At 41.4% G+C, this 18241-nt stretch overlaps 1 protein-coding gene across 5 annotated transcripts in view; it reads right to left on the bottom strand.

Moving 5' to 3' along the window:
- Positions 1 to 18241, bottom strand: part of bma (SCY1-like protein bma) — a 57265-nt gene that overhangs the window by 22571 nt on the left and 16453 nt on the right. For 2 of the 5 annotated variants that reach the window (XM_033384883.1, XM_033384884.1), the window contains exon 2: positions 9532 to 9614. The exons of 2 other annotated variants lie outside the window; for them this stretch is intronic. The gene's annotated coding sequence lies outside the window, so the exon portion shown is untranslated. Of the gene's footprint in view, positions 1 to 9531; positions 9615 to 10055; positions 10238 to 18241 lie in introns of those variants that run through there. One more of the 5 variants, XM_033384882.1, reaches the window with a different exon arrangement.

Here is an 18241-nt window from a genome sequence, read left to right as displayed (position 1 = left end):
CTTTAAATAGATACTGACTTTAGCTCGCTTTACTCTCACATACTAGAAGGAGAGATAGTTTACCTCAGCCAATAGTCGTAAATACATATCTCCCAGCTCAACTAAAACCAAGTAGAATTAAATATGGACAATCAGGCAGGCAAAACTTTTCGATTTACTTTTGATAAATTTCCGTGTTTGCCAAACGCAAAACTTTTTTAGTTTTCAAAACGGAAACATTTTCCTGGTCGAAATGAGAAGTAAACGGCTTTTTATGCGAAACAAATCGCAATTTTAAAGGGGAAAAATATCTATAAATAGGACCTATTGACCCAACTTCCCATATTTTTTTGAAATAATTGGACATCACAGACGATTTTTCACTAAATTGTGCGCTTAACAGGACATGTGAAAATGGAAGCACCTGAAAACGGAACGTTTCGGCTGTAAGCGCAGAAATGCGAAAGTCACTGAAAGCCGGAGCCTCCCTGAATGAATAATTTATTTTCAATAAAATTCAATTATTTTCCCCTTCTGCTGCCCTCTGCTGCCTAAATGAATTTAATAATTCATGCTTCCCCCGAAAATCAGAATTCACATGCATAGTATATGCAGAAAATTATAGAAATTTTTGATAATAATGCAAAAACAAACATGATAATAAGGTAATAATTAATTGCCTATTTTAATTTGATTTTTTTTTGTTGTTTCATAGCCTGATAACTCAGATTGAACGTGCGGGAATTTGTGGCAAGGTTTTTGCTTTGTGTGATTAAATGAATATTTAAATATTTAATAAAGCTAATTAAAAAGCACTTAAGGATAGCTAGTAGACATCTTTCCATTAATAATTTAATAATTGTAATACGAATCAAAGGTATATTTATTACTACACAAATATTTAAATCAATACAGTACCCAAATACGAGTAATATCGAGTATCTGTGCTCGTTTTGTTTGTTTTTTATGGCAGCATCCACCAATTAGAAGCTCCATAAGAGACAATGTGTGTGGGTTTTGTTTTTGCTAAAGCTCTTTTATCAAATGGACTGCAGAAATCCTGCAATCAAACGAACACACAGATGGCTGCCCGCAATCGGATAGTTTTTGCAATAAATTGATATCAGAATAATGATTACATGACTCGCTGCACTCAAAGCATTGTTTTAACAGACAGATTTGTTTATAAAGAAAACTTCGTTCTAGCTTGTTATACAATTCTATTGAATTGTTGCCTTGCAACTGAACAATTAAAAAGTTAAATGAGTTTGGGCCCCCAACGCCAGGCCATTCAATACGGATATCTCGGTGTCTGTCTGCTTGTGGGAATGTTTGATCAAAAGAGAGGTGACGGAAACTTTTTATTCATTTATGATAATACACTTAGCACATAATCTCTTTATTAATTACTGCATATAGCGACGGCAGAGAGGCAAATGCTGGGTAAAGAAACAAAAATCTGGCGGAAAATGCTTAAATGAAATTGCATAAATTTGTACTTCTAGACGTACTTCAGCAATTGGCCAAATGGAAACATGATGCAATTTGACTTGCAAAACATGTGTCAAATTCCCTGTTCATGCCACGAGGCACGTCGCATGCTTGCTGCATTTCCCATTCCCCATTCCCCCAGACTCCGTAGGAGTCTGCCTGCTATTTTCGCTTGGTATACATTCTTTGTGCACTGAATTATTCAATGGAGGTAAACATTTTGGCAAGAGGCACCCAACGGTCGGAAAGCCAGCAAATCGACTTGAGACGTCTTACAGTCAGAGTCAAAGGAAGTCTAAGGGATGCGTGGGGGATGGGGCGGACAAACGAGGGTACATACATTTTCCAGTAAACGTAAAACTATTTAGTGAAAACATTTACCTTTTGGCTTTTTCCTGCCTTTTCCCAGACACAGGACAGGGACTAGGGCGACCCAAGGTTCTGGGCAAAGTAGCGTGAAATTTGTACGTTAAATAAATTGTGTTGATGGTAAACAAATAAAATATGAGAGCCGAGAAACTTGGCCGCATTGTGTGCTTAATGGTGTCTGTACTCAAACGGAACAAAGTTCCAACTGTGTAGAGGAGTCGGCAGCAGACGGACGGACTGAAAGACGAATGGCGACACAGGACAGGGACCGATGATGGCTAACAGACAGCCAGAATGGCAGCAAGAAAGCAGCAGGCCGAGGGCACGGTAAAATACCGATTGGCGGTGGCAACTTTCTAGGTCAGCATTTTGCAATCGAGGACAAACAAGCTTAAATATTTAAGACGGTTAAGCGAGGCGAACGAATGCGATTCGGTTTTATGGTATTCCGTTTGTAATCTACTCGCAAAAGTCCAGGGAATTTTATTTTGAATTGAATCATTTAGTGGGTTGGTGGTTGGCTTTCTCAAAAAACTCTAAAAGAAATTTATGCCAGTGGAATCTAGAATTTATTAGGTATGGTATGGTATGTTCTATAAAAACTAGTAAGCATAAATAAATCATTCAATTAACGGAGTTTGCTAACCAATAAAAGGGTGGACAGATCTTGTTTACTTGATTAATACAATATGTTCAATACATAAAATGAATACTAAATAAACAAACAACAAAAAACAACAAGCAAACAAAAGTGTATAAATTCATGTATTATCTCCAGGCATTTAATGAAAACTGAATAAATGTAATTAAATCGCAGCTGCCGAAACAATGGCAAATCCATACATTCTGTCTGTCTGTTGGTGTATCGTGAATGAAATTCATTTAATTTATTCCAACTCGAGAGGATTCCCATTTAAAATGCAGGCTTATAAAATGCGATGAAACTCACATTAAACGAGAAGCTGGCATACCCGTATTGATTCTTCATTATTCCACTTTCGCGCCGTACGAGTCCCCACTTTCATCAGCGGAAAATGCGAGCTTTTAATGGTAGTGGCTTATCCATTGACCTGCTATTAAATTCCTAATAAATTTCATTGAAAAAGTTAGCGGACAAATTCGCTGTTAATTACAATTTGAATTTTATAAAGGCTCGCTCGCACACCTAAGAGCAGGTGGTGGACAGTGCGGGCCTTGGGGTGGAAAGCTGTTAATGCGAGCAGCTCGTGGCCGGGACACGTGGACATGTGGCACGGGCCGGTTTTATTGATCGCGACATGAGCATGAACACGGAGATAAATGCGGATGCGGATGCGGATGAGAAAGTGGACGCGGACACGGAGGAGGATTTAGGGCACGGACTAAAGCATCGAAAATTAATTGATAAAAGTGTGTCGTAAACACAGAGACCATAGAAAACATATATTCGATGGCAGAGACTATAAATACCCTTGCGGTCTCAGTGTTTGTATGATTATTTGATTCAGGCAAAGTAAAGAATTTGATTTAAAAACCAGCTTTTTCGGTGAAATTTTTTTGATTTTAATCAATTTAAGCTGTACAAATTCCTGGAGTTCACAAAAACTTTTCCTACTATGAAATCGATGTGGTTCTGCATATGTACTCGTTATTCCTGCAACAAAACAAACAACTATTCAAAATCGTAATACCCTCTGCATCTCTCCACAAGGAAGACTCCATCGAACGAAGCGAAAGGAAATCTGGGGAATGGCATAGAGCGAGAGAATTATTTTTGGCAACCAAGAAGCAGAGAGATTTGTGTGTTGTTGTTTTTTGTTGAATGTTATATTTTTGACAAAATGTGTCTGTATTTGTGCGCATTTAAGGTTCTGCTGAGCGTTAAATATATTTAGCCCAAAGTCAGACGAAGATGCGGCACAAAGGGCAGAACAAAAGGAAGCAACAGCAACAGCGGCAGCATGTTGCCAAGCAAAGCGCTGATTGAAGACAAATACACAACCACACACACACTCAGATGGAAGGACAGAAAGACAGGCAGGACAGAAACGAACAGACACAGTAGCCAAAACAAACACACGCACACGCACAGGCACAGGCACACAGATGTCTCAATTAGAAAAAAAGATATGACGGTCCCTTTAGCCATGGACAAACACACACACACACATGACAGCGGGGGTTGTGTGTGGCAGTTAGGGCCACTGTGACTGTGCCCCATCTTTTGTTTGCATTCTCCTCGTTTATACATAGTCCGCCTTGCTCGAGAGAGAGGGAGAGGGGGACAAAGGCCAGCGCTACAGATGTGTGTTGGTTGCGTGACACGAAAACAAAAAGACATGAAGCACTCATCGGCCAGACATTTCTGCTTAAAAGCACTGTGAAATAATAACTGTACAAATTTCCATAGCATACTTTCGAGCGTCATGCTGCTGCTCCTCCCACTCCGGCCCGAAAGCACATTTTTGGGATTGCAATCAGCATGGATAAACTGCCATTCGTCGGATGCCTTCGAGCAGGTGCATTTCCATAGTATACATTCGAGAGTGCCTCCTGTTGCAACTGCAGCAGCTGCTTACTTGCTAATTACGCCTCAGGAAGGTGGGTTCTCTCTGTTTCGAAATGGGCTAATAATCTTATACAACTGAGAGCACTCTTAACGGGGAATAGCAGGGACAGGGGGCAGAGTTCAATACTCCTGCCCTGTCATTGGTCTTGGGTCTCATCTCATCCCCCTACTCGGTGGGAATGGCCCCTCGAGCCAAATGCGCACATTTGCATATTACGTATACGGCACGTGAAACGTGCCCAGGGAGCAGAGCTGTTGCTTCTGCTGCGTCTCCTTCTGCGCCCCTGCTACTACTACTGCTGCTGCTGCTGCTGCTGTCACTGAGGCATTATGGGCTGCTTAATTAAATCTTTTGCGTAATTTGTTTAGTTATCCTCCATAGTATCCACTTGAAAATTGAATGGAACTGTGTGTGTGCGTGAGCGGGGCTAAGTGTCTGTCCTTAGTGGGAATGAGATCGAAACAAAAGCTGCTTAAGCATTTGCTTAAGTGTTGCAGACGAGCGATGGTAATTGAATTGTGGCTAACTGCAACTTCAATAGCAGCAGAAGCAGCCACAGCAACAACACAATTGTGGCATAATTATTGTATACAAGAGGCCGCCAAGGACCGTAAACTGTTGCCTCAGAACCCCAAAATCAAGTTATGAAGCTCATTTTAGAACAGCCACAGGCCGCCGAAGCACTAATTAGAAGCATTGTATCTATACGCTGAGGATTGCCAGAAGAAAAAATGAGATTTGGATAGATCCTTCTAACCCTTTCTAATTGGTAGGAAATTACAATTGTGGTTCTGGCTGTAGTACAAATAGCCAAACAGAAGATATCAAGTTGGTCTCGGATGCGTACTGTTGGCACACTTGTACGGACTACCGGGCTGGTATCCATTCGCATTAAGAAGAATGGGCAATTAGTTTGTCTCTGGCGAAGTGTTGCTACTGAGAGGCGATTCCTCTTTTGGTTGCCTTTGTTATTCTTCCGCGTGCGTGAGCACAATATGTTGCCATGTTTGGCTAGGCGGCTTGATTGCCAGGCCAATATGCGTAAAAGTCAGGCCTCACTGCGTTAATATGTTTGTTTGGGGGCCAGTGGCAGCGCCTGGACTGAATGCCTGGCTCCTGAGTAATCAGTTTTCAATAATGCCGCTTCATTCCGGTATTTAACAGCTTAAGCAACAGCAACAGCACCAGCACCCGCACTAGCAGCTCAGCTCTCTAGAACGAGCTGTCGAAGCATGGGCGAAACGCCTGTTTACACGGCGTTGAGACATCGAGCGCCACTCTGCAGATGGCATTCTGGATGGAAATTGAATTTGATTGCTTATTAGTGCACACGCAACATGAATTTTAATATGCCATGCCCCAGCATATGCCTGAAATCGCATTCATTTAGAGTCCAAATTAATTTTATTGTAGCCAGCATTCGCATTCAATGCGAAATTAAATCTAGCCTTTGGCGAACGCTTGGGTTTCGTTTTGTGTCGATATAATTAAAGCATTGACTCAAAAAAGATTTGATTTCATTGGTATTTAATTTGTTAAATTTATGAATAATTGTGGGGTTGAAATGAAGGTATGGCAAGAAGATATCTAGGCAGCAGGAGGTCTACTCAGGATATCAACGAAATTGAGAACTTGATATGCCTCACGATGCTCAGCCTCCAGCAGAATACGGAGCGATCCTTTTGTGAGGTTTGCCGAATAAATGTACGATTTGGAATGTTCTTACGTGTTAAATTGAATATTGAATTTTTATGTAAACCACAAGAGAATATAGAATTTGCTCTTCTACGTTTCCATCATTAGGAAGAAAGACAATTAGAAACGTTCTTTAGAATTCTACGAGTGTAAAATAGCAATATTAAAAAATATTAAACGATAATGAAAGTTTTCAGATGGAGATGAACTTTATGAAGACAAATTTTGCTCAACTTTTTGACACTCCTCGGAACAGACACGTATTCCCCACGCTCCACAAACACACAAAACCCAAAAACCAAATACCACATTTATGGTCGGCACGAGCCTAAAGAGACATTGTTTTTCTGAAAATTGCAATGCAATTTTCCGACTAGTGGCAAACCCCAACCACAGTTCATAATTTTCGCAAATAAATTGGACCAGCAATGCACAGAAATTCGAGGCAGCAGAAATATGTTTGCTAGTGCAAATGGAAGAACCATTTTTGATATTCAATTTTCGCTCCCCAGCCACCCCCATAGAGAGAAGGCAGCCTAATTAATATTGTGAAAACAGAGAGGAGAAGAGTCGTGTGGAGCAGAGGAATCAATCGCATATATTTTCCACAATTTTCCAGGAAAATTATGAATATCAGAAATGCAGTTTGCCAGGCGACAATGAAATGCAAATTGTTTCAGCGAACAATTTTTGGTAAATATATTTCTAGCAGCAACTTTGCGAGGCCATGTGTGCGTCGAAAACTAATCGAGCGGAATTTTCAGGGAAAATTGTGTTATTCGAGAGTAGGAGGAGTTTCTGAAGCTCTCATAGGGCAACATGGTGATTGTGTGTGCTCTTGCAGGAGACTAGCTCTCCTATGATTTTAATATGGTTAAAAACCTAACAAGGACTTTTACGTGACGGAAAAGCAGTCACCTGGGAGCAAGCTAAATGTTAGCTAACTGTTAGGCAAACGGCCTTACTGGCCCCCAGACGAGCAGTTAAATTTATCAATTAGTTAGCATACTTTTAAACTTGAATGAAAATTAAAGCATCAGACCTTGAAATCACATTTACAACGCTTTTTTCCTCAGTGCCTCCTAAAAACTTCCTTTAGAACTATGTTTCTAACCTCTCACCAGGCTAGGAATCATGCAAATTGTTCTTAATGAAGTTTAGAGTGGATTTTGTGAGAATTTTGTGTGTTTTTATTCGCTGTGTGAATAAAAACAAACTTTCTGACAGCAAAACCATTGTAAAAACGATAAACGCAGACGTGTAAAAAGGCCAAAACCGGTAAAAAAAAATGTGTGTGTTATCTTCGTCAACTCTGGCAGCACTCAATTATGTGCATAAATGCAGTACTAAAAAAAACCATGCACCCACAGTCACCCCCATAAATATACGTACACATACCAGACACCGACCTGGAAGCGAACAGCAGAACAGCAGAACACAAGAAGGACGAAAAAAGAACAGCAAACAAAAGCCTGCAGCCCCCGCCCCGCACAAACAACACCGAAAGAAGTATTGTACATGCACACACACATTGAATGCTAAAAGTTTTCCTCCACCACTGCAAGCCCGTCTACAATGCCCTGAATGACTTAATGGCATTTAGGGGGCAAAAGTAGAAATTATTTTAAATTGCAGAGTCCAGAACTGAGAGAACTTGCCGTTTCCCAGAGCAAAACAAATTACAAATTATGTCATTACGCGGGGTTTTCTTGCCGTTTTCTTTTTGTTCAAACAATTGCGTCTAAAAATAAAAACATAATTTAAGTTTCCTGTTGCTGCAGCAGGTATCCAAAATCACTCAAAATTGGCAACATGCTCAAGCTTCTCTCCTTCTCTCCTGCTCGTGCTCGAGCGCTCCAGTGCTCCAGCGCCCCACCGCTTTTTGCGTTCGCGTTCGCTTCTACTTATAACTTTTGATTTCAGGCGAAATTATAAGCCAGAAATTTGCATAAGTTTGAGGAGAAATTTTATGCCAGAGATGGCAACAACAAAACCTACGCCGAGTGGCTGATGCAAAAAATATTGCATTGAGGAAAGTCGTGGGAGGAAGTGGAACACTTTCCAGCAGATTGTTTTTCCTTTGGCACGCTTATTGAGTTGCATAATAATAATAGCACCCTCTTGCGCTTTGACCTAAATATTCCATTGAATGTTGTTGTTTTGAAGGATGCTCAGACTATCAAAGGACCCCTTTTTTTTCTAACCGATTAATTAAACACGAAAATGTTTATTTTGCATTGCTTTGTTGGCTATATTCTGCTTTAATATCTGGAATTCAACACAGCAATATTTGCATCGATGTCGCTCGAAGATTTTTCTATGTCAAAAGACCAAAGTATCATAAAGAAGTCATTGTAAAAATTTCATTCAATTCGATTCCATTTCCTTCTGCGATTCACAATTCTTTTGTTATTTTCTTTCTAACAAAATAATATGATATCAATCGATGCCAGTTCTATTGTGAGTCTATTCATAATACAAAAGTAATGTTTTCTTTCTTAAAAAAATATAGATAAATTATATATAGAAATTTTGTATTAAATTAAATATGAAATTTACTTATTATATATATAAATACATACACATGTACAGATATATCGAAAGAAAAATGCCAACATATTGAAATTATTAAATAAAATTAGTTCATCACAAAAAAAAATTGGATTTATAAGAAAAATGGGAGAAATATAGTCCCTTAATTAATGGAATTGGTCGTCTATGCTTTCATATACAGTTTATTGCAAGATTTTAATGGAAGGCACACACATTCATATAAGAATTTAAAAGTCAAAGTAAACCAAAAACCAAAATCAACAGATTAAAGCACTATTCTTGATATTTGAACTTTCCTTTGCACCAAAATCTTGTATTAAAATGTACCCTTAAGGCAGACAAATTAAAATGTTGTCAAAGAGATGGATTACTTAAAACCAAAGCTTAACAAGCGGAAAACTTAAGACTTTTCCTTTGGTATTACTCACATTTTTTGCTACACTCGGGCAAACTTTATACGTGTGAAAGAAATCTTAAGCAAAGTTTACTTTAAAGAAGGACAGACAAATAAATATTTATTATTCTTGACTTTATGAATTTTTCTTTCTGTATTTACAGAACTCTAAACCAATAGCTTTAAGCCCCTCCACAAGGTCATGGACTCTGCCCTTCAACAACGAAAAATACTGTCCATCAAACATCTGTCCTCGACATTCGCCCCAAAATCACTAATTAATTAACAGAGAGAGCAGCTTAACGATGGACCCACAAAATCCAGCAAATTCCTGCCAATGGTGGTACTTTTTAATTAGTTCCCATTATGGCAGAAGTTATGTGAGCGTTTAATGCATTTTGACAGTCGAAATCAAAAGACAAAAGTCAAAGCGGAATGCTTTCAGAAAATTTAAATGTTTTGAATGCGGTTTTCAGTGGAATTCGAGATTTGTTAACTCACCTGAAATGGCCAGGAATATGCCACACACCACAACAGGAACCACACGGATCACAATCCAAGCCCAGACCGACACCGACACTGAGCTGTGGCATATAAAAAATACATTCTCTCTTTTATGATGACATGGTACACGGTCGAAAGTTTGAAAAAGTTTTAGAAATTTCACATAATAAAGTTCCCAGAAATTTATCCTGCTCGATTTTTGAAGAGATTTATGCTCCACAAATTTGAGGAAAATAAAGTCACTTTTATCAAAAAAACAAAAAAAAGATTGGAATGAAAAGCTGGGAAATCCATTCACATTTTAAGCATACAAAAAATTAACGGCACATTTAACGGTCAACGCTCATGCGACTCTGAATGGCAGGCAGTCCGCCGTTTTTGGGTTCGGCACAAAAAAAAAGCGGCACCACGACAACGGCAGCATTTTCAAAATATTTAAACGCGTTTATAGGCAGCACATCTCCTTCGCTCTTTCACTCTATTCTGGAGTGAGGGGAGTACAGCATATGTGTGTATTATACCTGAAACTTCTCTCTCCTGTGTGCTTATAAGTGTGTGTATTTAGCTGACCGTTGCGATATGCCTTTTGGCTGATTTGTCGATTTCCCACTGAAGCTGAAGCAGAAGCTGAATCTAAATGCTCCCGTTCACAATCCTGGCACGTTCGCACGCCGTGAAGTCCCCAAACAGACTAAGTGCCGTGCCTGACTCCGGCGCGAGGCGATGCGACTTGTGCCGCCGCGAAGCAACAGCTAGAAAAAGTCCCAATCAAACGTAAAAATTTCCCTAAACTGTTGCGCAAAGAGGGGAAGCCCCGAAACCCGAAACCCGTAACCGAAGGACCCCGACCCCAGTAACAGTAGTCCCAGTCCCACAGTTTCAAAGCTAGATAGCCGCGCCGCACTCTCGTACATGTACTAAAAAAGAGGAGGCGGTGGCCAGTGCGCAGCCGCTATAAAGAGGGGCGACTCCAGGCCAAGAACAGCTGAGAAGCAACAGTTTGTTGTGGCAAGGGAAGGCGCGGGAGTCGGATCAGAGACAGGCAGCCAGCCGCCGGTTGCCAGAAGTGGGTCTCTCAGTCAATGTCACACTCGTGGAGTTTAATACTTGGAAGGGCATGTAAATGGGCTTTTCGTAGGGTGGTGGGGGGTGGGGGGAAGGAGCATGGTGGATTTTAGACCAAGACCAGGGCCAGGAGCAGGACGAATACGAGAACCGAGGCCGTTTGGCAGCTGATTTGACTTTCACGCTTGTTGCGCCTTCACCCTAAGCCTTAATGGTGGCTGGCATGCTGGTGGGTGTCGGTTGCCATTTGAAAAGTGCGTTCCGAAGCGGGGCAATTATGCCAAGCAGTCGGTGGCTATGAGCTTTCGCGTTGAAACGGAGCATCATGTGGCGACTGGACCAGGCGCTACCTCTCCTCTGCTGCAATTAGTATGCAGAGCAAGAACATTAACGCAATTTTATTTGCACATTAAGAAGAGCAGTATCAGCAGAAGCAACATCAGCAGCTGCGCCAGCAGGTGACCTCTGACCCGAGGCCCAGACGAACGTCGCGAACGTGACGCACATATATCAGGTGTATTTAATTAGTTGGCAATTTTTATTCCACACATGAACTCCCGCGTCCTGTCGCCAAAGTTTACTTTATCTTTCCGTTCATTGTTTCTCCACCGCCGGCGCGTGGCGGTCGGGACGTTAGTCAACACTGATTACTGTCTGCTTTTTTTGATGGCGATGACAAAGCAATGGGCGATAAATGCACGATCATACCGGGGGAAATCGATAAAGCAGGGCTGCATTTTGCTATTAAGGGTACTTCAATTTGCTGAGGGCACTTCATTTTGTTTGTGGCTTTTTTGTAGAATTGTTATATAGCCTCAAGGTAAGCATTTCATTTCTAAACGTAATTGAAAACTTTCACAGCCTTTCCGCACGGCTGGCCCTAATGAAGCTTAATAATTGAGCAAGCTATTAATAAATATTTGTTCAATTAGCAAAGTACTCACAGATGCACTGAAATTAATGGCAAGGCTAAATCGTAAGGTCATCTGGCAAAAGTGGCACCACCAGCAACAGCAACAGCAAAAGCAACAGCAACAGCAACAGGAGAAGCAACAGCAAAAGCAAAGCGAAACGAAGCGAAAGCACTTGCCACTTGCCCTGGCGCCCTAGCGCCCTGCCGCAGTTGATTGCGACGCTTCTTTATAAATAACGCCCCAGCAAGTATGCAGGATAAAATGTGAGCTGCGGCCCTTGAGTTGCATGCCCCCCACCCCCCACACACACACACACACACAGAGTTGTTTTCTCTCTATGGCATGATGGGTGGTCTGCCAGTCCCGTTCACATTTTCCCGTTCCCATAGCCGTGTGTTTGCTTTCTATGTTTTTCCTATGCTGTTTGCTTTGCGTTACACACAAGCAGCACCGACAGCATCAGCAACAGCTTTTGTGTTTATTCAAAGGCGAAGGAGGGGGCAGCTGGGGGCAGCAGGGGGGCCTGAAAACGGAAAACGGATAAACGGTCGTATGCCAGCGTGCTTCCAGCTTCCAGTTGCATTCGCGATGCCTAATGGCCTGCATCAATGCATCAGCTATTTATTCGCCAGCCATCTAGGCTATCAGACCTACGGGTGGTACCACAGGTGAAATAAATACAAATACATATGCACGACAATAAAGATCTCGTTTCAAAAAAAATAATACGAGTATATGGATATGTTTTGCTGGAAAAGTTCAAGTGCCGTGCCGCTTGATTGTTCGGTTTTTAATTCTGCGGCTTCTGCCGCTGAATTGATGTGAATATTTTATGGCTGCCCCCACAAACCAAATATATACATACATAAAATACAATGTAAGTAATGTGCGGAAATCAAAACTGAAAGCCCTGTCGAGCAGTCATTACATTTGTACGCACAACCACAGCAGCCGCAAAGAACAACAAATCATTTCCGTTTCCGCTTCTGCCTATAAAAACAAGTCAAGTCAGACATTTTTTGAATACATTTTGGTGCGCTCTTGCGGGCAGGGTTTGATTTAAATGATTTTTAAAATATTTACTTTGCCATCACTTTGAGCATTGAATTTTGCTGAAGTTTCATTTTTTGTTTAAGAATTTATGATATTTTCACTATCATCAGTAGGGGTATCAATGCATGAATGTACATTTTAGTTACAGAAGATTCAGCCCCCATTTAACGACCAGAAAGGGAACCTACGCATATGTATATATATGCATTTATGTGTATTGATGTATTGATTGATTTTGGTCCAATTCAAATATGAAGTGAACTAAATTATGCGTTCATACATGTACTGGCTGTGGGCGCTTTGGTTTGTTAGCAAAACAATTTGAAAATTTAGGTTGATTTCTGTGCTCGTACACAAAATTAATTGACCGAGTTTGCTTGGTCGCCCGTTTGTGGGGACAGGACAATTAGGTTTTGGGGCAATTCCATGCCGACATGCCCGACATGCCGGACATGCCGGACATGCACACCGACAGCGTACAGTGACCACAGAAGCCAGCTATGACGATGGACCGTTCTCCACCTCTCTTTTTCTGGTCATTAGTGTGGCATAATAACAATTACAACAGCAACAAGCGGTAGTAACAAAGCCATTTTACACTGGCCTACGCACAACGGCCTACACAATACACACAGATAGGGTAATACAAACATGAAAGTTAATTAAACCGAAAGCAGACTGACATGAATTTATATGGTCTAATAATATGCCACTATCCCGAGGGCGAAGGACCTCGCAGCAACAGCACCAGCATCCTCCCTCCCGTAGCCGCAAGCCACCCACAGATCTCTCCCACCACAGCTCTCCCTCTGTCTCAGCGCTTCTCTTGTCCTAGTAGGTCCTAGTAGATTTACATGGTCCTGTGTGGTGGGGACGGGGGGGGCGGATTACGCTTCGGTTAATAGCAGACAATAATTAAAAGTGACAAGTAAATTAGTTTCTGCCGTCAAACTGATTGTGAAAAGAATACACCGTCGGTCGGTGCAGGGGCTGATGGCAGTGCGTTTAGCAATTTTTATTAGCTACCAAACAACGGCTTCAGCAATCACCGTCTCGCTCCGTACGGCGGAAGCGATACGGCTAAGAGTTTCCGGTTTTGGGGATTCGCACCTGCCCCGGCAGGAGCATGCGTTGTGCGTTCAGCGATGGGCTTTTGGCGATGTTTTATTCATGCGACTATTAACAGATTTTATCACGCTACAAATATGCACTACAGGGCGTATGCATAATAAATTGCAGACACTGCCGGGCATTGTTCTCCACTGCTTCGGCCTCCTGCCTGCCACACTCTGCTTCGCCTTGGTTATTGCTGCAGCAGCTGCTCTCTCTCGCACGCCGCTGAATCTGTGCCGCATTTTGCGGCAATCTTTGGTCTCATTTTATGAGGGGACGCATTTTTATTTTATGACCTTGTTTATGCCTGTCACATGGCCCAAAGTCTTTAAAAACCAACCACAACTTTGATGAACTCGTAAAAACCACCAAAGAAACGAATAAGTGCCCACGAATTAGTTGTGCCCCAGAGGGTTTCGACTAATAGTTACTCAGCGATTGATTGTATGAATAATGAGAAGAAGTGAATAAGAATTGATTGAAATTGTCATAAAAAAAAGGCCTACACAATCATATATTCCCTGCGTTAATTGGTCTTCTATAGAAAAGAAAGAACTCTTAAGTTTCTCTTATATTATATACAGGTAGGCTCCGTTTTTCATTTACTTTTGCGGATTACGTTTTCAGCCAAAACGTTTCGTTTTCGTTTTAAGGTGTATAGAGAGTATAGAGTATAGAGTACTTCCCTGCAACTAAACTTCAATTAAACCGAAGATATTTCTTAGCATTCTCCAATGCTCTTCCATACATCCACCAAATAATATGTACAGACCATCTGAACATCTTACAGAACATCTGAAAATTCTCTGAAATTAATCTAGCACTCCAACAAGTAGCGTGTTCTGGTGGCCCTGCCCTCTGCTCCGAGGGACGTCTGTCTGCTGCTCCTGCTTCTGCTGCTATTCATGGTGCTGCTTCCGATGCCTCTTCATGAATGAGTGAATAAATTCCAAAAATGGATGTCAAAAAAGCGTCACAGAGAAATTAATGATGACTTTTATACGCGAGCAATTCATGGCATTTTTATAATAAACCCACACGCACATACATACAGCCGCACACACACAGATACATACACATCCATACGCACAAGATACCTTTAATTTGATTTCGAACGAAAAAGAAAGCGAACAAAAATGTGGAAAATATTTCTTTATATGAACGCATGAGGGAAATATTCAGAAAAAAATGGGATGACACATACAGGAAAGATGGAGAGAGGGAGAGAGGGAGGAAATGTATCCCAAAATCCTATATGTGCGTGTGTGGGTGTGCGTGTGTGTGTGGGTGAGTGGGTGTGTGAGGATTTTTTGTTGTGAGTTGGCGACTTTTAAAAAAGCTTTTTTATGCTCGTTTGCATATATATCCTGATTTTGATGCCATTCAAAGTCAGTTTAGCAGCCATCATTCGATTTATAAAGCATAATAAGACAATCGGACTAAATTCTACGCTATGCACCGGCTGAGACCTTCTCCTCGGGCCAACTTGTCAGCTTCTGTCGGTTTCTTGGCCAGCAGCAAAGTCTTTCGAAGTATTTGCGACACAAAAGTTTCTTTCTTTCTATCCCTATTTTAAAACTAAAAGCCAAACTAAACAAAAGACCAATGAGAAGTGTCACCCAGCAGCCGGAAATTTCTGTGGGAGAAGGCAGTGGATATAGCGGTCCTTGGTGAAGGTGACGTTGCGGTTGCAAAAGTTGTATTTTATTGGGATTGGAAAATTCCTGGAGTATAAATCATTTCCAAGAAATGCAATATTGCTTAGCAAAGTTTTGTGGTTCAGGTTTGACTAATAAGAAGAGGATTCATCGGGCTAGATTTATAATATCTGCATAAATATTAATAAATATGCTAACAAATATCCCACTTTTTATTGAATTATTCATGGCCTCAAATATTCAGAGCACACAAATGAGGTTATTTATTGGTGGCATTTCATTCATATAAAATTACATATTCGTAAAGAAAATTATCATAAAATAAAAGATAAATTCATTTATCGCTATTCGAGTAAAAATAAAGCAAAAGTTGAATTTATTTATAGCTACTCGTTATTCAATTGATTACATTTCCATTGCGTGGCTAATGAGATGTTTATTATTCACGGGAAATCAATTCAACAACAAGTAATTATTATTTGGCAGGAAAGTGGCAAATACCACTACCTTAAGTGGCTGAAAGTATTTTTCCTGGAATTGTAACTAACTTAGAATAACCATCATCTCTACAATTCATCGTAACTTTCACTGCTGAAACGTTGCATTTCTTTAGAAATAGGTTTTAAAGTCATTGATTACATTTTAGGTCAGATCAATTATCATACTCATGCTCGATGCTCGATGGAATTTCATTAGGCAGTAAGCCCCAGCTTAATAGCCTGCCTCATAATCCTAAATGAATCAACACCATCTACCAAATTTAAAGCCGCAATTGAGTTTAGACGACCAGCTACCGTACCCGTACCGGTACCCGTACCCGTACCCGTACCCGTACCCGTACCCGTATACCCGTAATCAAAGACAATCAATAAACTCATTTAACCTGATTAGATTAAGAACTTTTGTTTTGGTTGACAGACTTGAAAGGAAAGGATCGAAAGGAGAGCCGTCCTTCGTCCCTTTTCTTGTGTCAGTTTTCTATTTGGCCGGTGTCCTTCGAGCCGTGCCGTGCCCTCCTTCCTTGTGGCCAAGAGTGCAATCAATTGCAAATTGAAAATTCAATTTTCGTTAATCCGCTTAAGCTAACGTTGTGCCATACCTCGTCCGTTTCATAATTGAACATTTTCCCAGCAACTCATACATGTATGCCATGCCGTATGAATAGTGTGCATCTATGTGTGTGTGTGTGTGTGTGTGGGTGGGGGGAGGGAATGTGGCACACAAGTTTTCGGTTACCATGACGAGGTTTTTGCGGTTGCTGCTGTTGCAACTGCAAACATTTTTGCAGCCAACCAAAAACCAAAGCAAAGGCAAAAGCAAACGCCAACATATTCTATTCGGTTTCGGTTGTTTCCCCTCGCTGCGCGAAAAAATCTGCTCAGTTCATGTAAATGGAGCCCGAAGCATTTTTGGCAAAGGGTTTTGATCCTGGATGGCGTGGCGGCCATCGGAATTCTAGTGCAAATGTTGACATTAAATTGGCTTCTGTTTTCTGAGAAAAAAGTCAGAAAAATTACTTGGAAGATTAAATCTACAAAGGCATAAAGCTACAGGCGATTTTCTCTGTCCCCTGAGAGCCGTTCTATGCGCCATTCATTTCCTCTCCCTCTCATTCGTTAGAAAGGTACAAAAATTTCAATTTAATTGCAAGTTAAATGTACAAAGGGAGGATACGAATCTAGACAGTAATTCCCTGCTGCCTCCCATCAAGGTCAAGGCTTTTCTGCTTTTGCTGCCTCGAAACTCGTCTGGCGACCTTTCATATCTTACAAGTATATGTATAGAGTCTGAACTTTTAATTAGTCCGCTGGTCGGAACAACAGACCGGAAATTAAGAGAGTGAACTGTTTGTGGGTGAGAGCAGACAGTCACTATATCTGTGTTCCGTGTGGTGTGTCTAATGTCCAGTTTCCAGTGTCCAGTGTCCTGTGTGTTTTTATAAGCCCCCACACACGAGGCTGGGAATCCCGTCCAACACTGATGTCCTTTCCATGCAGGAAATACTTTAATACGAACTTCAATGGTAGAGGCAGGGGCAGAGGCGACGCCTAGCAGCCAGACCAGAACCAGTGCTCAAAAGGTTACCGTACCGCTTGCTCGCTGTTCATTTTGATGAGTGCATGGGGGGCGTTGCCGTGGGGACATCAGCTTTCATATGAAGTACATACTGTCTACTGCATGCGTGGACCGACTATTAATTAGCCTTTGTATTAAAGCAGCGCACAAACTGAAATGCATTTTTCACTGCCTGTTGCATCTCGTTTTCCTGCTGAAGCTGCTGCTGCCTGCTGCCTGCTGCTTGCTCCACGTTCTTGCCCCATGAATGTCCAAACGGATGTTTATCCGTTGAAAAATGCATAAAAACGAGAACTCCGATGCGTGCACGTATGCGAAGTGCATGCAAATGCTCTTGCAGCCAGGGGACGGAATGGGAGTCATTTTTGGGCAGTAAAAGGCATGTGAGAAGTGCTCGAATCGACTGTGCTGCACCGTGTGGTTAGCCAAGGGTTCTCAGAAAAAATTCAGAAATTCATGGACAGAGGAATGTATGTAGAAAATGATCCATGAGGGGCACACGAGATGAATATTTAAATTTGTAACGCAAGTTTTACTGGGGGAAAAACACTTTTTTGACGCACTGTACTCATATGTCAGGAGAGTAGTGGTGCACACACCTGTCGCCGCCATTGGTACTGTCACCCAGTTGCAACCAAATACACTCTCCAAATCCCAGGTGTTCCCTGTATAAAAGCAATAACAACAATATGCATATTGCAAGGATACCATCTGGTGCAGTGCAAGAACGAAAGAGAGAGAGGGAGATAGGAGGAGATGGCGAGAGTGATAGAGTGTGCAACAAGACTCCAGCCGCACAGGAAGCAGCGTAATCGCAGTTTGAGCTGC

The sequence above is a fragment of the Drosophila pseudoobscura genome, chromosome X, assembly GCF_009870125.1.
Source record: "Drosophila pseudoobscura strain MV-25-SWS-2005 chromosome X, UCI_Dpse_MV25, whole genome shotgun sequence".
Taxonomy (NCBI): domain Eukaryota; kingdom Metazoa; phylum Arthropoda; class Insecta; order Diptera; family Drosophilidae; genus Drosophila; species Drosophila pseudoobscura.
Note: the sequence above shows the minus strand (reverse complement) of the source record. Positions and strands in the feature narration are given on the sequence as shown.